We start from the raw sequence: 24251 nt of genomic DNA, 5'->3' as shown, positions 1-24251 counted from the left end.
GAGAGAGAGAGAGAGAGAGAGAGAGAGAGAGAGAGAGAGAGAGAGAGAGAGATCTTTAATTTACAGAGCCAACACCATGCTATTTTATTCTGACTTACTCCTCCTTCCAAGCATTATATTATCCACACGTATAAATGTGGATCTGATTTATTCCTTTTCAGTTGCTAATTAATACAGATTCACAATCCGTTTTCCCAGCCCCATGGGTCCAGATGTGTTTCAGAATGTAAACATCGTGTGGAGTTTACACACCCGTAACACATTTATCTCCTGTGTCTTACTTAGCATATCCCATTGAGGTCTGGAGCAGGACTTCACAACCAGGCATATTAATTTGGGGGCAGTGAGACATACAGAATTAATGCTCAATGTCCTAAGTGAACAAAACAAACAAACAACCTCCTGATAATTTAGATTGGGTGTTGCTGTCAAAAGAGATTTGGCTTTCAACAAACAAGACGACAACAACAACAACAAAAATCAGAGTAGTTTTAGCCTTCAGAGATTTTTAAGTTTCAGAATGAGGAGAGATTGCAGACCTGACATTAGTTGCTTGTGTATTCCACACTGTGTAGTGGGCATGCTAGCCTGGACCATTTTGCTCTATGTTCCTGCAGGGCAGGGCCTTCTTTCCCCTGGGATGTCTCCTTTATTGTTGTTCAAATGTGTACCTCTTATAGACTATAAAGCCTATAACAGAGTGGTCAGGCAGCATTTCAATTTTGCTTTGCAGCTGCCCAAAGTAACTTTCCAAGATGAGGAAATACTCCATAATACATATTTGCTAATCAGATAACTGTTAACCACATAGAGCTATCAAGAACTTAGTAGCGTTTATTTATCTGGGAAATTGAAATTTTAACTATATTTAATTTCAATGGATTGACTTTTTATTTATTTTTAAATTACTATGCAAAGTAATGGATTCCTTCATCATATTTCATACATGTTGATCCTTCCCCACTCCCCTGGATAATCCCTTACCCTTTTTCTTTTGATTTCCTTCCCTTCCTAGTAATCGCCATATCACATATATTGTTACTTTGTTTCTCTCCTCTCTTTCTTGGGTCCTCTTTTTTAAAAACTCTCATGGCCCCATTTCTAGTCCTATGATCCACATCCCCACATGCATACAAGCACACACACACACACACACACACACACACACACACACACACACAAATGAAAATCTAGGATCTGTATATGAGATAGAACAGGCTGTTTTCTCTTTATGAGCCTCAGTTGTGTCACTGAACAGTAATTTCCAGATCCATCCATATTCCTGCAAATGTTATTTTTCTTTATGGTTGAGCAGAATTCCTTTGTGTGTATGCATGTGTCACATTTTCTTCACCCATTTCTCTTTTTCCTGGACATCTAGCCTGGTTCTATTTTCCTACTATTATGAAAAGAATAGCAGTGCAAATGCCCCATGAGAGGACCTTAAACCTCGTGCCTAGGAACGACAGATCTAGATCCCACAGTGCTCCCAATTATGTTCCTTTTCTTTGGAAGCCTCCACACTGATTTCCATAGTGGCTGCACCATTTACATATCCACCAGAAGTGAACAGGGGCTCCCCTTTCCCCACACCTCCACCAGCACTTGTAGCCATGTGTTTTCTTGATGGTAGCCATTCTGAATCTCAAAGTAGTTTTAATTTGTGTTTTCCTAATGGCTAAGGATGTTGAGTGCTTTTGAAAATATTTATTGACCATTTGTGCTTCATCTTCTATTCCATTAGCCCATTTATTGATTGGTATGTTGGGTTTTGGCATTTACATTTTTCAGTTCCTTAGAAAGTCCAGATATTAAGCCTCAGTCCAAAGTATATTGGCAAATATGTTTCCCTCTTATTGTGTGGCCTGTAATTTCCGTTGCTGTGCAGAAACAGTCTAATTTTGTATAATTCCATTGGCTAATTCTCATGGGTATCTTTTGTGCTGTTTCAATTAATTTCACTTAAATAGGCAGACAGGCTCTAGAACCCTTTCAGGACAAGGGAAGAGTCATCAAAAAGACTAAGAGCCAATAGCACAATATAAAATTATTTGAAAAACAAAGAAAAGCTTCCATTTCCTTTTGAAACCTGAAGTGCTTTGTTGGTGCTCTAAGGGCATTGGTCCTCAGCCTTTAATGTTTCATGTTCTCTGACTTGTAAACTCAGAACGGCCCACCTAGAAAGGGCTGAGGAGAGGCAAGCAGATTCTTCACCTTCTTATGGGAAGCTCATGCCTTCCCAATACAAATAATATAAGCTTTATTTTATTTACATTTAATGTAAATAAATTAATATGTGTGTATAATATGTGTGCATTTAATATGTGTGCATATGCATGTGTGTATGTGTTTGTGTGTGAGTGCAGTGCCTGAAGAGACCAGAAGAGGGCATCAGATACTCCAGAAATAGAGTTACAGAGCGTTGTGGGTCATCATAGGTACTGGCAACTGAACTCAGGACCTCTGGAAGAGCAGCCAGTGCTCTTAACCACTGAGCCATCTCTCCATCTCTTAACAAATACAAGTTTTTTTTAAAAAATGAATTGTGTAGCTGTTTTGTTCCTTGTTCACATTTCTTACAAAGCATTAACAAAATTCAGATTCAAGTCACACACAGTTATAGCTGAAAGTAGGAAAATGACTCTGAGAACGGAAGTAATTTTCAACACATGACTAAAAATCTCGGTACAGATCCCTCCAAACTGCTAGTGTTTGAAGAAAAAAAAAAAACCACCACAAATGGTCGATACAAGCTCCAGCAGCAGTCACTCATGTCTGATTGATTGCCTGCCTTTGAAGGTGAAAAAGTACAAATAGTCTAAAAGGAAAAAACACACCGAGGGGCTATTGATCCAGCTTAAGTGTTCCAAGGGCAGGCCAGAAGTGTGAGTAGGAGGCATCTGGGAGCCGATAGCAGCACATAGCTGCCTTCACAAACCCTCTCTGTTCTTATCCTGTGGGTTTATAGACTCACTGGCCACCCCACCACAGACCAAATAGGAACATTTTGCAAACAGGATAGATGTAAATATATAGCCTTGCATCCTTTGGGGAATGTCTTAATTAGGGTTTCTATTGCTATGATAAAACAGGACAAAAAGCAACTCAAAAGAGAAAGGTTTATCTCTTCTTTAACACCTAGGTAACAGTGATCACTCAGAGAAGTCAGAGCAGGAGCTGATGCAGAGACCATGGAGGGATACTGCTTACTGGCTTGCTCCCCATGGCTTGCTCAGCCTGCCTTCTTACAGCACCCAGGACCATATAACCAGGGGATGACACCATTCACAATGTTCTGGGAACTTCCATATCAATCATCAATCAAGAAAATTTTACCACAGTCTCTCCCACAGGCCAGTCTGCTGGGGCACTTTCTCAGTTGAAGTTCCCTCTTCTCAGATGACTCTGGGTTGTGTCAAGTTGACAAAAAAACTAGCGGGCACAGGGTGACTCACGAGCCTTCAATACAAGGTCCAGTGGATCCCCATACCCTTTCTTGTTCTCCTTGAAAAACTGCATTTAGACAGACAGACAGACAGACAGACACACACACACACACACACACACACACACACACCCAAATCTTAAGGAGAAAGGAGAAAAACCAGGGAGTCTGGGGGGGGGGCATGGCTTATTCTTGCTGCACAATAAGATTTTATAAGCTTATGGATCAATATTGTAATCTATTTTATGTTATTTAAAATTGTTTGCAAATACATCATTGAACAAGAAGACAAGAGGCTTATTTGTTTGTTTGTTTATATATTTATTTGAGAGGATCTTACTATGAAGCCCTAGATGGAACTAGCTACGTAGTCCAGGCTGGCCTTGAACTCAGAGATTCATCTGCCTCTGCCTCCTTAGTGCTGGGATTGAAGGTATGAGCCACCACACTTAGCCAGTCTTCTTAAGCTTAACATGCAAACTGCTTATAATTTTGTCTCCACAGTGAAATAATTTTGAATACCTATGAACATATTTTCATTTACAAAACTTGAGTGAAGACAGATTCCCTATAAGCATCACCTTGAGACATCTGTGTACCCTTGGAGGAGTTAGTTCCAGGGGATGTATTAAAGAAACTTACAGCTAGGCTGACACCAGTGTTTCCTATGATCTGCTGGAGTTCTGTCTTAGGGTTTTCATTGCTGTAAAGAGACACCATGAACAAGGCAACTCTTAAAAGGACAACATTTAATTGAGGCTGACTTACAGCTTCTGAGGTTCAGTCCATTATCATCATAGTGGGAGCATGGCAGCATACAGGCAGGAGTGGCACTGGAGGAGCTGAGAGTTCTGCTAGTTCCAAAGGTGAACAGAAGAAGACTGGCATCCTCAGGCAGCTAGGGGGAAGCTCTCTTTGCCATCCTCCACAGTGACTTTCTCCAACAAGGCCACACCTACTTCAACAAGGCCACACCTACACCAACAAGGCCACACCTACACCAACAAGGCCACACCTACTCCAAGAACACACCTCCTAATAGTGCCACTTCTTGTACCAAATATATTCAAACCACCACAGGCTCCACGCAGGGACCAGCTGAGGCAGATGGATGTCTATGAAAAGACAAAGCAACATCCTATGCCTCCACCCAGGCAGGAACACACTTGCACTTGTGTAACCAAGAAAACAGATGCCTCATAGAGCAAAGCCAACCCAATGGAGAAGGAGGGTCCACTGGAAGACAACAGCCTCCATGTCTGTCTGTGTGGCTCGAGTTTCATTCCTAGCAAATCGATGGGATGAAATGTCATTACTCGAATTCACAAAATAGTAGCGGCACTCAGAACTCATAAACTTACTTAGATTTTCTTGAAAATGTTCTTGGTCTGAGAACATGTTTGTATCAGAGTATGTGGCTGTATACTAGTTTGCCTCTGTCCAAGTCTTCCCTCTTCCTCTTCCTCCTCCCTGCTCTCTTCCTCCTCCCTGTTCTCTTCCTCTTCTTCCCCCTTCTCTTTCCTTACTCCTCCCCTTCTTCTCTTCCTCTTTCTTTTTGGTGTGAATGCATACATACGCCTGTATGTGTGAAGGCCTGAGGTCAACCTCAGTCATGGTCCTCAAGACAGACATGGTCCACCTTGTTTTTAGACACTAGGTCTCTTGTTGGCCCAACAGTCACCAATTCAGCTAACTGGCTGGCCAACATTTCCCAGAGATCCTTCCATCTCTGCCTCCCCAGTGCTGAGATTACTAAGGCTACTGTCCACAGACTTTTTATAGTCCTTGAGGTCAGACTTAGATCCTTATGCTTGTAAAGCAAGTACTTTCCCAACTAAGCTATCTTGCCCAGGCCTCCATCTCTCATTTTATAGATGCTCTTCTGTCTCTCTTCAACATTTTTAAAGGCAGCTCAACAGACACAGGGTCCTGTTGCCAGTTGAGTCCCTAAAAGTTTGGCTTTTGGGAAGATGGTGCACTCTTCCCCCTTGTGATCAATACAATTGCTTCTAAGCCACCTGTTCTCCATCATTTCTGGAAAAGCATCCTCATGGTTAGTTGGAAAAGCTTCCCAGTTTTGTTTGTTTTGTTTTGTTTTGTTTTGTTTTTGGCCACCATTGTCAACAGCAACGTTCAAGACAGGGATTGATGTGAAATAGACATGGGGTATGAGCACTCAGGATGATGACCATGTCATAAGGACAAGGCAAGGGTCCCCATTTGTTTTTGTTTTTTGTTTGTTTATGAGACAAGTCCTTACTATGTTGCCCATTAGGGCATTTAATTTACCCTATAGACCACCCCAGCTTCAAACTCACAGAGATCTTCTGCTTCTGCCTGAGATGCTTGGACTAAATGGCCTGGGGATTTGTTCTTTTTCCCAGGTGAAGGTGGTGTCGGCAATGATGGTGGTGTCTCATGTGACCTGGGCCGTTGCTGAGTCAAATGGCTTTGACCCTCCTTCATTTAAAAGCAGACTGTAGCATGAGTGTATCTGAATTGACATTCACATTCATCGTTTCTGAGTGAGGAAATATGGCCAGAGTCAAAGCAAAATCCCCACCACATTAAAATTAAAGCTAAGAATGGCTTCACTCTGGGCTGCTCTAATAGGAGAAATGCACCAGGCCCCAGTTTAATCTCCGTTTGTCTGAAACACAAGCGAGATAGTCTTTGAAAGTGAGAGGATCACAGACTTTCCCTTTGACTTTGCTCAAGGGGAAAACAAACTTTCTGGCCATGAAGCGTGCACAGGAGCGGGCGTGGGGGGGGGAGTTCGGAGGGAGGTGTTAGGGGCGGGGCGGAGGAGAGTTTTGCCTAAGGAGACTGAAGGTGGGGAGTTTATCTTCTTGTCTTCCTTGGGGAACCAGCTGAGCAGAGGGCTCTCGGGTCCTTGGGAAGCATAGCCTGAGGAGGCAGAGCTGAAAAGAGGCTTTAAGGAGACCTGGAAAGGGGATAACATTTGAAATGTAAATAAAGAAAATATCCAATAAAAGAAAAAAAGAAAAGAAAAGAAAATATCTACGTCTCAAAGAGAAGAGAAACTTAGCTATGGCTGCTTTCTAAGACAAAAGCTCCTGCCTCAGAAGCAAGGAGAAGAATGACCTCTGGGGTTTTATTCTTACCAGATGCAAAAGGCTGGCTACCTACATCCAAGAACCAGCAGGTTGCCCTGGCAACAGGTGCCTCCCTCCTCTGGGGCTCTGATGTTATAATGAGCAGAAAGAATGTTCTATAAGGATTGTTTTTAGGGGCCGCAGAGACTGTGTTCTGAGCACAGAGCGGCTCAAGGCCAACCTTTCCTAGGGGCAGTACTGAAGAACACTTCTGAGCTTCAAACTTTGAAGACGAAAGTGTCCCGATGACTTCTCAGATCTTCCGGCTGCTCATCAGCTCCCTGGCCCACCCATGAGAGTGGACCAGCATTTTCTCCGTGTTCTTTTTCTTCATCTTCTCCATGTGTTTGGGAGAGCCCCATTATCTCTCAGGAAGGCCACTTGAATTCTGGAAGTCCAATCTTTTTGTACGAACTGTAAAACAAAACAATGGAACGGATTTGAGGTACTTCGAGGAGTGTCTATAAGATCTTTGCTCCCTGGGGGAGCCAATGAGAGTTCTGTGGGAGAAGGGCCTTCCATGGCACACTGGAGCAGATCGCCCCTTTGGCTCACTGGCTAACAGGATCAGAGATCAGCAGTGACAGGCGACCATTATTCTGTAAACCGCCTGGCAGGAATGAGAATGGTCTAAAAACACACAAGACTTTCCTTTTGGCCATCAAACTACTGAAATAATGAACGTGAAGAAGTTGGAATTTCCTGGAGAGTCTCATGTTGGTAGAAGGTAGGGGCTGAACCTCCCCTCCTCCCCCAGCCAGTCACAGCAGGGGCAGTGGTGAGGGGTGGGGTCGGGCAGGGATGGGGGCGGGTGGGGCTGGGGTTCGTTTTTGTGGAATAAGGATTCACACAATTCTGACAACTTGTCTGACCACCTTGTAGGAGAGACCGGAGGTTGAACAAGGATGTTGAGTGGGACCATTCCCTGGCCAGGACTGCTTAGCTATGTGCGAACCTCTTGTCTTATATATCAATTTAAACCTCATGCCAGGACCCCTGGGGTGGACTCGGAGGTCACAGTGTTGCTTTGTTCTTCCCAGTGTGGCCGCCTTGAATGATATTCTGTTTCTTCATTTCTCCATCAGCTGTGACTTTAATTGGACTATTGACGATACAGTGCCCAACCCCCTTTGTTTAGGAGCAGAAGCCCAGGCTCCGACCCTAGCTCCAGTAACTTAGTCCGCAGCTGTGGAAACTAAGACTCTCTTCACTGGTCTCAGCAAGATGTGAGGTCTGAAAGATGTATCCAACCTTCTATCGGGTTCAGTCAACTCAGGAATGAAGAATGAATTTCACATTCTGAGCACTGAAAAGTAAATCAAAGGAAGTTATTACTGGGTGGCATATGAGAGGGATATGAAATTGAAATGTCATTGTCCATAAATAAAGCTTTATTAGAACCGAACTTTGTTTTCAGCTACAGGCCCCGCCCCCGGCAGCAGGTCCCACCCTCCCACACAGCTTCGGATAAGCCACTTAAGGAGAGCCTACCTGTGAGTCTCTGACCCTTTCCCATTCCTCAGGTGACAGAATTCTAGGATGACAGGCGCTATTCTTTTTATTTTTTATTGATTTTTTGTGAATTTCACATCATGCACCCCAATCCCGCTCATCTCCTGCCCTTGCAAACTTCCCCCAAAAGAAAACAAAAATTAAAAAAAAAATCAAACCAAACCAACCAACCAACCAACCAACCAAACAAACAAACAAACAAACAAAAATCAAACCAAACCAACCAACCAACCAAACAAACAAAATAAGCCATCCCACTGGGATGTATCACACAGTATACCCTTTTGCCCAAGCAGCTTTACTTGCAAATTCATTGTAATGAGTCATTGGTCTGGTTCGAGGTCATGAACCACATGGTGCAAGGATACATCCTCCTTTCTCTAGTACCTGTAGGAAGGGACCCTCCCCCACACCTCACCCATTTCCTCTGAGACCTGTAGGAAGGGACCCCTCCCACACACCCCACCCACTTCCTGAGATGATGTCATGCTGCTGTCGTTCTGTACGTGGCATTAGTAACTCTCAGTACATGTCTTACCCCAAAAGGCAATCCATCTCAGTGTCTCCCTTGAACCCCAAACTGTAAGCCTTTCACTGTCTACCAGCACGGCGCAGGGGCATTGTTTACTATTGGACCTTTTACAGAGAACATTTGCCAACTTCAGAACTAACGGGACAGTCTGAAACTCTTCCCACCTGAGGAATGATTTCCACATTTCTGTGATATATTGACTCAACCAACTAAAGAGGACCTGCCCGTGGATTGTGTCTAGGGCTGTTTGAGGCAGCCATATGCACGGCTCCGATATGACATAGTGTGTAATCAGACCAATGAAAACCCAGAACATGGGCTTGGCTGAAATGTTCCCTGTAGTTCACACTCATTTGGAAGACCCTGCCATCAGTTTTAATCCATTGGTAGATCCTCCTCGTGAAGCCCGTGATTTTGCCACTTGGAGAAGATAGAGTGTTGATGAGACAGCCTTTGTCCGTAAAATATACGGAGGCTGGGCAAACCGGGGTTATAGAACTCAGAGCATAAGAGAGCTCAGAAATGACTGGTGATCACAGACAGTGGTGAAAAGGCTTTCAACAGCTCCTAGGCCATGCGTGTTCGTGAAGTGAGGGTCCTGTGAGAGACAGGAAATAGTTGAGGCTTCCTGCTGGCACAATACTTTTCTAGCTTACTTACTAATAACTGAATACTAACAAATACCAATACAGTAAAAAGACTAGACATAAATAATAAAATAAGTAAGAAATAATAAAGGATAGTAAAAGAAATAAAGTAAATACTAACAGATAACTCTTTGGGGGGAGTGGTGGCTGGGACCCCTTTTGCTCATTGATCCAAGAATTTCCCCCTGACTCAGCACAATCTGTGACAAGCTCTGTATTAGTCAGGGTTCTCTAGAGGAACAGAACTGATTGGATGAATGTGTGTGCGTGTGTGTGTGTGTGTGTGTATCTATATCTATATAGATATATACAGATTAGATAGGTATAAATATAAATGGAGGTAAATATAGATATAGATAAATTCCATATAGATTAGATATAGCTATAAGTATATATAGATATAGATTATATAGGTAGATGATTAGCTATAGATGAAATAGACAGATTACATATATAGATGATATATAGATTAGATAGATTCCATATAGATGCTATAGATGGACATAGATATGGATACAGATGTAGATATACATATAGATATACATGTAGCTATATGGATAGATATAGAGAGGTAGGATTTATTAACATGGCTTACAGGCTGTGGCCAGTTAGTCCAATCATGTCTCCCAATAAAATAATGTAAGAATCTCAGTAGTTCTGTCCACAAGGCTATCTCAGCTGATCTTCAGTATATAATGGACCCTCGAAGAAGCTCTAATGCCAGTGAAGAAATGGACTTACTCGTGACAGCGTGACAGCCAGAGCAAGCAGGCAAAAAGCAAACCATTTCTTCTTCCAAGTCCTTTATATAGGCTGCCACCAGAAGGTGTGTCTTAGATTTAAGATGGGGTTTCCCAGCTCAAATAATCTAATTAAGTAAAGATCCCTCACAGGAGTGCCCAGGGGGGTTTAGTTAATTCCAGGTGTGGTCAAGTTGGCAGACGAGATAAATTCACTCTGTTTGGGACATCATAAATTCCTCGACGTGCCTCTGCTATCTGTGAACCACTCAATACCCATCAGTTTTCTCCAAAACTGAGAAAACCGATGGAATTTTGTTCACCCTTGTGAGCCAGGATGTAGCTCAGTGCAGGCAATGGAAGAAGTGATTAGAGATTAGCGAGGATTGAATGGGTGAAGGGGGCACACAGAATTGTAGGAGAGTATGTAACCAGACTGCAGCTAAAGGACAATTTTATTAGAGCTTAAAAGGAAAATCCCAGAGCAGGCAAGATGTAATCTCAGCATCTGCCCAGAGGTGGATAGAGGGCAGGAGGAAAGAAAGTCCTGAGAGTTAAGCTGGCAAGAAGGTTAGTGTCAGACACATGGAGGGCAAGAAGCCACTAAGTGAGGGGAATTTATAGAAAGAGTCAGAAAGCTTAGAATTTGGGGGAAGCCCAAAGCGCTAGGGAAATGTCTAAGGAGAAGTTAACCTTTCCTGATGTAGGGCTCTACTTCCTGCAACATGGAATGCCACTGGGTTAGCGGTGAGGATTCTGGGGAGGAGAAATAGAGCATCTCATTAAAAGATTAATGATTCCATACACCTCTTTAAGATGCTTTAAGATGAACTTGCCTTACTAGGGATGGTCTCTTGGCCAAATAACTGACCAGCCCTAACTGGAATGTCAGTTCTCCATCCAAGCCAGAGATTCTGTTCTCTTGACCAGGAGTTTTATTTTTCTTAATGGGATTTAGCACAGTTTAACAGTATCTGAAGAACATTAGGTAGTGATGGCCCCTTGGTATTTTTCATAACAGAGCCTCACACTCTTCACTACATATCACTCTTGACCTCTTTATGCAACATGAGCATGATGTCTGTTTAGCACCAGGTGCATTTGGCTTATCTGGACCAGACCCATGGCCTGGCTGACTTCTCCAGCATCAACCCTGCCGTGCCTCACCCATCTCCAAGTCCTAAGTTCCATCCACAAACCCCTTACCATATACCCAGTACTCCTTGCTTTATACAAGTTAGACATACTGCCCATGATTTTCTTAGTCACGGTTCTCCTCCCTGTCTCCTGTAGCTGGTCTGTCTTCCTGCATTGAGTTTCAATATCACTTCATGTGAAAACCTGTCCAAGGCTCTCTCGAACTGAGGCTGTGTCCCCTATCCACACTCTGCCCACGTTTCTGTGATTTTTGCACTTACGATATGAGTGTGACTCCGTGTATGATGGATTGCTTCATTTGTGGGCTTTTTTAGGACCAGGGTCTCAGTATGTCCCAGAGAAAGAAGTAGGTGCTAAGATATATGAATGGGATCTGTTACAATAAAGGCTTCTAAGAGAAGCTTAATTGAGGAGGAAAAAATCCACCATGAATGGGAATGGTACTGTTTGTTCCATGCACAAGCCCCAGACTAAATAAAGGAGGAAAAGGGGTGTGAGCAGATCAGGCACTGGTGTCGTAGTGAACCTCCGATCTCTACTTGATGCAAACATAAGAATCACCTGGGAAAGGGGAATCTGAATTGGGGAGTTGCCTCCATTCAATTGGCATGTGGGGCACACCTGTGGGGGCGTTTTCTTAATGATTAATGTGGGAGAGCCCAGCCTACTGTGGATGATTCCATCTCTGGGCAGGTGGGCTTTGGGCTCTATAAGAAGGCAGGCTGAACAAGCCCATGGGAGCAAGCCAGGAAACATTGTTTCCCCATAGTTTCTGCTACAAGCTCTTGCCTTGAATTCCTGCCTTGGCTTCATTGTATCTCATAAGCTGATATAAACCCTTAACTCCACTAGGTGCTTCGGACAACAGAGAGCAAACTAAAGTAAACTGGCGCTTCCTTCTCTCTGGTTCCTGGTCTATAAACATGTGAGCAAGCAGTCTCATGCTCCTACTGTCATAGTAGGAAGCCACTCCTGCCACCCTACCTTCCTTCCATCGTGGACTGCACCCTCAAACCGTGAGGCTCAATAAATCCTACTTACCCTGAGTCACTTCTTTTCAGGTATTTATTTGGTCACAACAATAAGAAAAGTAGTGAAGATCACCCCTAAGCTCTCTGCCCATGCCTCTGGGATACTGTAATGAGCCATGTGAAGGAATGCATGCTTGATTCATGAGTCCTTTGGGGTTAGCATCTCAGTATCCACCAGAGCAGTGGCAAGCCCAGGAGTGTGGATGGGGCCTGCTGCTATGGTAGCTGTCCACACATAGTGATGGATGGATAGATGGAAGAATAAAGTACTAAAACAACTGCTTTCTAGGGGATAGGTGCTCAAAGCTAAAATTGAATCACATGTAAGTTGACTTTTAGCAAGAGACAGGAAACCCAATAATCTAAATTCTAAGACCATTTTAGCAAGGATAAAATCTTCAGCACAGCATCCAAGGGGCTCTTAGTGCCAAATGAAGCGTTTAATCTAACCCGGCCACTGTGCCCTTTGCAGTACAATGGCAGTCGCTCACTGGTCCCTCTCTGCTCTGGTTCCAGGCAGCTGAGCAAGGACTTGAAGGGATGTCACAAAAGAAATGCCTTGAGGGAAATACCTGTCATATTTCTTAAATAAAGGAAATGCTAATGACCCTGTTGACTGGTGGCCATGGACTGATGTCATTTGTCTTGCCTGGCCTAATGGAAAGAGGGTCTCATTTTAAGCCATCGTCTTGACTCCCAGCGCCGTCATCCATCTGCAGAGATTTCGGAGAGCAGGCTGAGCCGAAGTTTTGAAAGGACAAAATGTACATTTGGTTTAATGGCGGCGTGACACCAACCAAGGAAAACAAGACTGTAAAGCAAAGAGACACCATCTCCTAGCAGGAATGAAAGGGTTGAGGAAGACAAGCAAGGGATCAGGAGAGAGAGAGACAGAGAGAGAGAGAGGAAGAGAGAGAAAGAAAGAGAGAAAGAGAGAGAGAGAGAGAGAGAGAGAGAGAGAGAGAGAGAGAGAAAGATCAGTGTAGTCTTCCTCACCTTGAATAAATGGGGTTGTGGCTCTAACAAACTGAGCTCAGACCTCTTATACCACTGAAACCAAATGGTAAATCTGTGCCAGTTGGGTTTTCTCCTGAAGGACCAGACCAATAAATGACTCATTGAGAGTCTTGGTTAGATCTGCTTAAGGGATATAGTCTGATTGGTTTGACAATGGCTGTCTCATACTAGAAACACCTAATATTACTTCTGCCCTGATGCCTCAGCAGATCTGAACTGGTACTGAAGGCCTAGGGGATTCCTGGAGAGCTGCTGGTATTCTCTCTATGCGGGAAGCCTGAGGAAGATGGTTGTAATGTCAGTGAAGGCTTACGGTTTACGGAGAATGGAGTCCATCATGGCAGGGCAGGCCTAGCAGACGAGAACACCATCCTACAAACACTGGGAATCTAGCTCAGTGAGACCCAGGCAAGACTTGTGAACTGTGAGACTGTGAGGTACAACATTGCTGTCTTGACACAGCCTCCTCACTGTTCCTTAGGGATTATGGATCTTGTGTCAAGCCCTGTGCCTGCTGCTCTGCCTGTACCATGATGTCCTCTGGCACATCTGGAACGGAAACAATCACAGCTGCCTCTTTAGAGCAGCAGATAACACACAGAGGACCTGGATCTTAGGAACTTCCCATGATGCTCCACATGGTGTGACTAGGGCAATATTCACACCCAGGTCTGCCTCTCTAAGTCTATCACCATGCCACAGACAGAAGACCACAGATGTGGCTTGCATGTTTAGTGAGAATTTCGTGAGTCTGTGTAAAAGCTCTCTATAAAGACAAAACACAGTACAAATGAATTTTCATGATTGATCATAAACTGGTAGGAAAATGACAAATGAGTTAATCAACCAATTGTCTCCCTCTCACAGGAACACAAAGCATTTCATTTTTATTTATTTCTTCTCATTTGACTAATTTTACCTGATCAAGCTATGCATTTGACATAATTGACTCACTTAGCTAGCAGATTTGAGGTAATTACCATTGTGGTCTCCTCTCCTTGACACAAATTGGTTCTGTGCTTTCAGAAGTCCCCATTTTCTAGAGTCTCTGCTTTCTAGTTGTTGGCCATAGGGACAGAACTCTATTCTGTTCTGTGCATAGAGCCTGGCAGAGGGCACAGAGAATGTCTGTATCTGAAGTAACGCTTTATGAAGCTGGAGGGATTAAGCCCAAGATAGGCTCAGTCAAACAGGAACATAGAGGAGAGATTATGAAACAATAGCACCCTGGTCCAGGCTCTACTAAGAACTAGCCCCAGCTGGTCTCTCTCCGACACAGTCCATAAGCTGTGTCCTTGCACTGAACAAATTCTGTCTGATGTTTCTTTCACATTCAAACAAAGATGCTCTGGCATGTCCGTGCAGGTCTTGACCTGAATCCCAGAGGATAAGAAGGGAGGTGGGGGAGGGGGATCCCATTTCAATCAGGAAGGATGTTTGGAAAGACATGCTACAAGAACCCAGCACTAACATTAAGAATAGTACCATGGGGAGGGTAGAAACCAGGTCAATCATTAGTATGTGCAACAAACAAACAGACAGGAGGTACTGAGAGCCCAGCAGGGGCTAATACTTCTGCATGGAAGCTGGCTGCAGGACCTGGTTCTCACAGACTGTACCTCCTGGAGTGACAGCTGCTCAGAGAAAGAATCTTCAACAGTTCGACCAACCGGTTGCTGGAGGTTGTATATAAATGACCTTAGTGTGACATTCAAATCCCGAGTACACAAGGCTCAGTGTATTTCAGGAAATTAAAGCATGCAAGAGAGATAATGATCATTCTCTAACGATTCACAAATAATCAGAACATTGGCTTTGACATTTGCAGCTGCTTTGTAGGAAGAAATGGTACACGCTGGCAGAGAGGGGGAAGTTATAAAAATAGAGAAATACACACACCACACACATACAGATACACAGTCACACACTTGCACATTCATGCACACACATTCCACACTAACAAGGACACTAACATGCACACACACACACACACACACACACACACATACACACACACCCAGGGCTGCCTAGATTCTCAGAATTTTACAACTGATGCTTTGCCAAAAGAACAACCCAAAAGGTGAGAAGTTATCAGAACATCCCTATCAGTAATTCTGATGACTTGGTGGGATTCATCCCACTGCATGCTAGATTTGGCGGTGCTTCCACAATTTCTTTTTTCCTGGCTAAGAAAATAACAGTTACAAGGAGAATGCTCTCCTTAGTAAGAACAACTTATTCTGTTGCTCATCTATGGGCAAGAAGAACAAGAAGAGGAGGAGGAGGAGGAGGAGGAGGAGGAGGAGGAGGAGGAGGAGGAGGGAGGGAGGGAGGGAGGGAGGAGAAGGCAGCTGTCTAATGACAGCCATGTTCTTTGGTCAGATCCACAGACATTGTCAAACAGCACAGTCAATTATACAAAGACCCAGACTCAGATGAGGCAAATTATGCTCACTGATGTAGGGTGAAAAATTATAGATACTGGGTATATAGAATTCTTTTTAGATATATAAAATATTCTTTAGGCTTTCTTAATAAAGACATGGAGAAACCGAGCCATGAAACAAGTTAAGAATGTGGACAGGCTAGTTACGGGAACTGGCTAGAATGCAAGTTAGCCAAGCTGAGAACCGCAGTGACAGGGCAAGGCCGAAGTAACAGGGCAGTGCCACATTCTTGAGAAAGATAAGCGTACAGAGAGTTTTCATCTGATCCTGACTCACGTAGGTTGAGTTCCTTTGGAATGTTCCACTATTTTTATGTTATGCCACCTCAACAACCTCTCACCCACTCCCCATTCCTTTGTTTGTGGTTTTTCCCTTTAAAAACCCCTCTCAAACTGGCTGTCGGGGTCAATTCAGCTCCTGCGTGGGCATACGAATTGACCGGCAGCTAGCTGTCACACACCCTAATAAACCTCACTATTGCTCCGGTACACGGTGTCTCGAGCAGATTACTGGGTGGTCGAGACTTTCTGAGACTTGAGTGAGGGTCTCCTCTCTGCGGAGGTCTTCACTGACTTTGTATCAGACCCACCCTTTATTACCCAAGGACCATAATGCCAGCAGAGGGGCATGATGGGAGGCTGTCCGCTCCTTTCTCTGGGTGAGCATCAGCGGGTCTCTTCTTTTTGCAGCTGACTTCCTCCCCCAAGGCTTCCTGGAGGGAGGGAAGGACTTCCACCTGAATGAAGTCTTGATAAGAAGATGGGAGGATTAATTATCCCATTAATAAGGATTGTGCTTTAGTACTGCAGCAGGCCCTCTCTCAGGTAGCTGCCGACCCACAGGACTAAAGCTTGCTCATCTTTGGGAGTTCAAACTCAAAAATCCTGACGCTCTCTCTCCTTCCTCCTTCCAGCTCTCTCCTTTCTAGCTTCTTGCTCTGTTTTTTCTCTCTTCAATTGTGTGTATGTGTGTGTGTGTGTGTTCATGTGCATACATGCTCCCATGAGTAGGTACAGGCACATGTAGACCACAGGGTATATAGAGGTCTGAGGATAACCTCTGGTTAGCGCCAGTTCTCATTTTCCTCCATGAGACAGAATCTCTTTCCTTTGCTTCCCCACCATGAATGCCAGGCTAAGTGATCGGTGAGCTTCTGGGGAATCCTCCTGTCTCCACCTTCTACCTCACTTGAACAAACTGGCATTACGGATGTGTGCTATTAAGTCTGGCTTTGAGTGAACTCTGGAGATCTGAACTCAGTTCCTTGTGTTTGCATGGGAAGAACTTTACCCACTGAGCCGATTTCCCCAATTCCTTTTTTGTTTTGTCCTTGAAAGTCCAAATAAGTCGTCTTTGAATTCTCCACTGAGATACTGAGTCTGTTATATATAAGAACAAGGGGCTGTAAAGGAGACATTGAGTCTCCCAGTAACACCTTGATCAAGCACAACCTGAGACCAACATGCCATGCCCTTCGCCATGCAACTAATACCATGTTCTTTGTTCTCTTTAAGTTTTTTTTAGTTAGGTTTCTGTAGCTGAAGTCTATATGTCAACACTGATGTCATAAGACAGGCAGGAAGTCTTCCTGGATCTGGATGACATAGGAGTCAGTCCTGCAGAACAGAGAGGAACAGCTATCTCAGAGGAGTTGCTACAAATGTCCTTCCTGCAGTCCTAGGATGGAGATATCAACCGATGTTTACTCCAGTGCTGCCTTCAGCCTACAGGGTCACTGTCGGGCTGTGGAAGGATGTCTTGATTCTTGGCTGGGCATGGGCCTTTGAACCTCGACTCCCATTGGAGAAACGGCAGGTGTTCGGCCATGACCCCAGAATCCAGGCTTCTACATTCGGTCTACATCTCCATTAACCTGTACCTTGCAGACACATTTGGCAAGCAGCTCTTCCCAGAGGGGTTTGCATCCTCATCCACACCTACAGGTAGAGGGCGTGACTACAGGCTTCAGCCTCAAGGGATTTCCATATTCATGAGTTACCTAAAGGCTGGAGCTAAATTAAGTTATTCCTTCCCAGTCCCTCCTCTTTTCCCCTCCCTTTTTAAGCCAGCTTCCCCCTGGCTTGGACTGGCGGGGCGCACATCCAGATCCAACTACCACACCGTGGCAATAAAACTCTTGGAACCCACAGACTTTCTCATATCATTGAGGCCTGCCGTCGCCAAAGCTTCCAGCCCTTGGAACTTCAGACTTCTCGAGTTATTGGGACCCACTGGCATGGAAAGCTCCACCCCCCACCCCAGGCTTCTGCCGTGGGATTTTTCCCACAGGTCACAATCTGCTTGGTTTCTCATACCATAGTTTTCAACCACCCCATGTAGAGTATTCCGTTCTACTGTAATGTTGTTAACAGTGAGAGAGATGTAGAGAGAAGAGAGGGAGAGGAGAGAGAAGAGAGAAGAGGGGAACGGAACTGGGAACGGAAGGGGATAGAGAGCAGAAGTGGGGTAGAGAGGAAAGAATCTAGAGCTTGCTTCAACATGAGCCAAGATTTTGACTCTGTTTGGAAATGGTGGATGATAATTACGTCATGGTAACTTCAGTGGGGGGGGGGTTGGTATTGTACATGGAGAATTCCATTCAGGATGACTCATATGTGAGCTCAAGCTTGACCAAGCCTGCCTGAGTCTTTGAGCTAGTTGTTGTCTGTCCCTAAGTAAGAGGGATTAAAGAGAGGGAAGAAAGAGAAAGAGAACAGTTAAAGGGCAAATGTCAGAAATGGGGCAAGAAACATCTTGTAAAACCCACTTGTGCAGAAGGCTGAGGGGGAATCTTTCCATCACCTCCTGTTATGCATTTCAGAGGCAAGGCTGGAAACACTGTGCCTGGGCCTTTAGATTAAATGGCACTTTCTGAATAAAGGATATCTCTAGAGGCCAGGGTTAGTGTGATGACAGAGAGAGAGAGAGCGAGAGAGAGAGAGAGCGAGAGAGCGAGAGAGTGAGAGAGTGCAAGCACAGAGGGAGGGAAGTAAGGATGGAATAACAAACACACAGTAATGTTCTACCCGTTGCCATCATAACATTAATGTTTTCCTTCTGATCGATCCACCTGATCAGATATTGTCAGCATCAGCCCCAGCAAGCTGAGCCATGCCTGCCAGCTTCTTCCTAAAAACAACTTGCTTTAAAATTCTTGCGGCTGGTGATAGGGCTCACAGGCGCTTGCCCCCAAGCCTGATTGGCAGACTTTGATTCCATAAGATGTCCTTTGATTTCTGTAGCCCACGACATATAAGCTATCCCCTCCAAATAAGGGGAAAAAATTCTTACTGGTCCACGCAACCCAAATTCAAAAAAATGTTTTTTGTTTGTTTTTGGTTTTTCAAGACAAGGTTTCTCTGTGTAGCCCTGGCTGTCCTGGAACTCACTCTGTAGACGAGGGTGGCCTCGAACTCAGAAATCCACCCACCTCTGCTTCAGAGGGACATTGAAGTTGTTACCTTCAGGCAACGAAATAAATACAAACAAAAACATTGAAGTAAAGAAATGAACATAAATCTCCCATTCTGGTATTTTCCTCAACACAAATAGCAAATAACAAGAAGCCCAGAATTTTTTACGTTGCTTTGTTCTGTTTTCTTTACGTTTTATTTCTATTTCTTACTTCTGCAGTCTTTTCCTGCTTTAGACACTAATAGAAATTTTATTCAATAAGTTCTCTGGTAAGCTGAGTTTGCTAAAATTGCTTCTGTTTTCTCCCATCGTTTGGTCTATACTAATTGCTAACAAGATGTTTGGAGTTTTTGTTTCTGTATGAGTATTTGTTACTTCCCTGTTGCTGTGATGAAATGTCATGACCAAAAGCAACTCCAGGAAGTTTTATTTCCTGGTGCGGAAGCCAAGGCATGCTGTCAGAAGCAGGAGGCTAGATAATTACATATTTATCCTTACACAGGAAGCAGAAAGAAAACAGGAAGTGAGGCAAGGGAAATTCTCAGAGCCCACCCCCAATGAAGTGATGTACTTCCTTCAGCAAGACTCTACCTCTTAAAGGTTTCCGTAAACGCCCCAAACAACGCCACCTGCTGGGCATCAACTGTTCCTACACCTGAATCTGCAAAGGGGGATATTTTATTTCCTTCTGCCTCGCTATTCTCATCAGCTTGGGATCTCATTAGAGTTATTTGCATCCAATGATCTCTACTGAGTAGTACTGAGGTATCATTTTTCTCTAGATGCAATCCACACATGTAGCTTATCTCATTCCCTGGGAGGAAATTGATTCAAAATTTATACTTTGGGTGTTGTTGTTTGATATAGTCTACCTGTGCATGTAAGATGAGAATTCATGTTAATACCACCTATTTTATATGCACCTTGCTTTTTTAGGCACCGATATCCTATAAATTACTGTGTGAATATTTGTTTTCATAATGATACCGACACAGAGCCAACTGATTGCTACCATATTGGTGGTCTGTCTCCTATGGCATTCTACTACTTCCCAGGGCTGTCACATTTCTTTTAGCTATGTGAATTTAAAGATTTTCAATACCAGTTGGCCATTATTTCTAATCCAGAACCAGTTTTATGTATATTATATATGTTTATTTATTTATTTATTTATTTATTTATTAGGATCTTATATTTGTGTCCATTACATTAAATCATTTCCCTTAGAAAACTGCTTTAAAAACATTTCTCGTGTATGAATGATGTGTGAGAGAGATTTTCTTTCGTTAATATTTCCTACTATTTCCATGATTTATTATTATGAGGGCTGGGGTGTGCGCCACAGTGAATGTGTGAGAGGCAGGGGATCACCTGCAGAAGTTGGTCCTTTTCTTTCATTACGTATGTCCTGGGGACTAAACTCTGGTCATGAAGCACGATTCTCAAGTTGAGCCATCTTTCCAGCTCCTGTAAAAACTTCATCACGGAAATGGAAGTCTGCTTTATGTTGTGTTCTCTCACGATGTGGACTGAGAAATTAAACTTACCAGATTGTTCTGAGAGGGGAACTCAAAGAGCAAACGAGAAGCAGCATTTACTAAGCTCAGCATCTTTGTAACTTCTTCCCGTTCAGTTTTGAACACGGTTGACAGATAAGATGTGAGGCACCAGTTAAGTGTGAGGCGCAGATAAACAAGGCTCGGTGTCTAGCCTATTGGAAATACCACGTGAAATATCTCACCATAAAGTTACTTTCTTCTCTGAAGTTAGTAATTGAGATATTAGCCAGTTCTCAAGTGGTCATTCATGATGCTAACCCATGGGGCTTTCCTTTTTTTTTTTTTTTTTTTCATAACCTACTGTGGTAGTTTGAATACGAATGGCCCTCATAGGTTCACACATTCAAATACCTAGTCACCAGGGAGGGAACTCTTTGGAAGGGTTAGAAGGATTAGGATGCGTGGACTTGTTATATGTCACTATGTCACTGGTGGGGGTGGGGTGGGGGTGGACTTTGAGGTTTCTGGTTCCATGCCCCCCCACCTCTCTCTCTCTGTCAACCTGCTCATTAGGATACAGCTCTCAGCTACTGCTCCAGTGTCTTGTGTGCTAACATGCTCCTTACCGTAGTGATCATGGACTAAACCTCATAGTCAGTAAGCAAGCCTCCAATTAAATGCCTTCATTTATAAGTGCTCCTTTGATCATGGTGTCTCCTCACAGCAGTAGAACAGTGACTACGGCACCTATGTAGCCATTTTCCTACACGTAAAGGTACGAAGACTGTGAGCGCATTGAGATAGTTCCCTACAGCAAGATGGGGCAGCTTCAAATTTAAAATGCGATTCCAGGCAATCATTTCTGTGTGTCTGAAAATATAACAAAAGATGTTTATCCGTAGTTTATACTGTAGTTGATGCCGGGTTGCCTTGGCCCAAATGCCAGGTGTGAACATTAGGGTCAGAGACTTCCCTTGTTGGCAGTCATCTTGATGGTCATCATTCTACCCAGCTCCATTTTACAAATGAAGAAAACACATCTCAGGTGCTGTTAAAAACAGGACCTAGTTCGCTAGCACAGACCTTGGCCTCTCCTGCACAGGTTCACACAGCCTGCTGGTAATTGTCAGTCATGGTTTATGGAAGGGTTGCCAGATGATACTTGGGAAACACTCAGATAAGAGGAAGCTGTGTGGACTGAGTCTCTGCAGAGGAAGAGGTCAGGAAGTAGAGGAGCAGGAGGAGGAGGAAGATAAAGAAGGAGAAGAGGAGGAGAAGGAAGAGAAAGAACGAGAAGAAGGAGGAAGAGACAGGAAGTAATGGGGAGCAGGAAGTAAAGGAAGAGGATAGGAAGTAGAGGAAGAATTTGAGAAATAAGAGAAGTGCAGGAATTTAAAAAGAAGGACAGGAAGTAGAGGAGGAAGGGAGAAAGTACAGGAGGAAGGCAGGAAGAAAAGAAGGAGGATGTTAGGAAGTAGAGGAGGACAAGAAATAAAGTAGGAGAACAGAAAACACAGTAGGAGGAAGACAGAAAGTACAGGAAGAAGACAGGAAGTACAGGAGGAAGAAGGCAGAAAGTAGACGAGGGCAGGAAAGGGTTCGGGAGGACAATCATGGAGGAAGCCACTTACAGTCTGTGACTTCTATGCAGTCATGTACAACTTTCTAAACTCTCTGTCACCCACTTGTCTATTCTGATCCCCTTCTTCCAAAAGCTCCCGGGATCGGGTTTGTTATGAATGCAAAGACCAACTTCTGACACAAGCACAGTCTCCAGCCTGGGGACTCCATTTGCTAAGCCCTTCTTCTGATCCACAGGTACAGGAAATACCACTTCCTTCCTAATCTGCAAAGCAAATCTAACATTTTGGCTTTGCATTTCTCATGCTTGTACAACTTAGCTTGTAAATCCCCCTCAACTCCATGTTAGGAGCAGGCTCTGGGCTCAGTGTTGACAGGACACAACCTTGGGGCAAGAGAGCTAACATTTAAAGAAGGATTACCTCCGATGGGGCCATGAATAACCACTACCATGTTTGTTAATTCTCTACACAGATGAACCTGAGGCATGAGAAGTTATCTTACTAAGAATCTCAGCCCCATCTGGGTAAAATAACATCCACAATGTAAGAGTGTTTATAGCTGAACACTAGACACCACACAGCCCTCATAGTCAAGTGGAATATAGAAAAGATACATCAAAGGCTTGAGGGGCCCCGAGTTGATGGAGTGGCAATTTCTTTTGAAAATGAAATGAACCAGAGAAGATCCTGACCCGGTATCTGAGCCATGGAATTGTGTGAAGTTCTGATTTAGAACCATTTTCCCAAGTTTGGTTTTCCGGAGTTAAGATTAGCTACTTATTTGGATAGCAGAGCTGAAATGAGAAAGTCCATTTCTTTTTTTTTTTTTTTTTTAATGCTGACAGAAATGTCCTAAATCCTTTGTGTGACTCACTAATAACACACAAAACTAGGAACTGGGAGCTCCCGACCACTTTAAAAGCCAAGTGCCAGGGGAACCCAGCGCCCTCTTCTGGCCTCCGTGGGAACTGCACTCATGTGATTTACATACACAATGCAGGTGAAACACCTACACACATAAAATTCAAATAAAGAAATCTAAACAAAAAATAAAACACAAAGCTTGACAGTCTCTCAAGAAATGTCACAGAGTTTAGCTCAGGCACAAGGAGTTCCTAAAAGAAAGAACATGTTAAGAAGGAAATGGTACAACTCTCCACTCCCCCTCCCGTTTCCACTACTATGGTTGATTTCTCATATGCTTGCATAATTTGAGCCTTTTATTGAGTGAGAGAATAATTATCTTGATTGGGGTGATAGAAAGCTTAGCAGTTAAGGTCACGCCTAGCTAAAGTTGTTATCATGCATTAACAAATGTAATTACTCAATATGTGGGCTGGATTCTTAGCATCTTTGAAAAAAAAAACAAACCATAGTTAGGACGTTTGGGGAAGTTTGTCAAAACTCTCAGTGTGAAATCCTTGTTTGGAGGGAAGACAAGCTGCTAAATCGTGACATAAACAACAAAACATGGTCTTATTTAAAACCCTCCTTGGAGTTTAGGGGTTTAGAAGGCACCCCCTAGTGTTTAGGGACCTGGATGTCAGAAGATCTGGTGTTGACAGACACTGCATTACCATATGGAGCCCAGTGGTGGCGGCACACGCCTTTGATCCTGGCACCTTTGATCAAGAGTCAGAGGCAATTGGATCTTTGTGAATTTGAGGCCAAGCCTGGTCTTTACATTTGTCTGTGTGTATAATTTAAGTCGTAAAATCAAGGTATGTTTATTGTCAAAATTATTTAGTCTCAGGATTGGAGGGATGATGATGGCTCAGCATTTAGGAGCACTGTCTGTTCTTCCAGAGGACCTAGGGTCTGTTTCCAGCACCCATTTGGAGGCTCACAACCATCTTTAATTCCAGTTCCAGGAAGATCTGTCTGCTCTAACCTCTGCAGGCATCTGGACTCGAGTTAGTCCGTCGCCCCCTCCACCCCCTCCCCCACATTCTCCACCACACCCCCCCGCCACCAGAGACACACAAGTACACATAGCTTAATGTAAAAGTCCTTTCAGACTGTGTCACTGTGGTATCCATGAAAAGGAAAAGAAAACATTTTCTCTCATTGTCCCAGCTCTGTACTGTTAACACTTTATTGCTATTTTCGT

The sequence above is a fragment of the Grammomys surdaster genome, unplaced genomic scaffold (genome assembly GCF_004785775.1).
Source record: "Grammomys surdaster isolate TR1022 unplaced genomic scaffold, NIH_TR_1.0 166, whole genome shotgun sequence".
NCBI lineage: Eukaryota > Metazoa > Chordata > Mammalia > Rodentia > Muridae > Grammomys > Grammomys surdaster.
Note: the sequence above shows the minus strand (reverse complement) of the source record.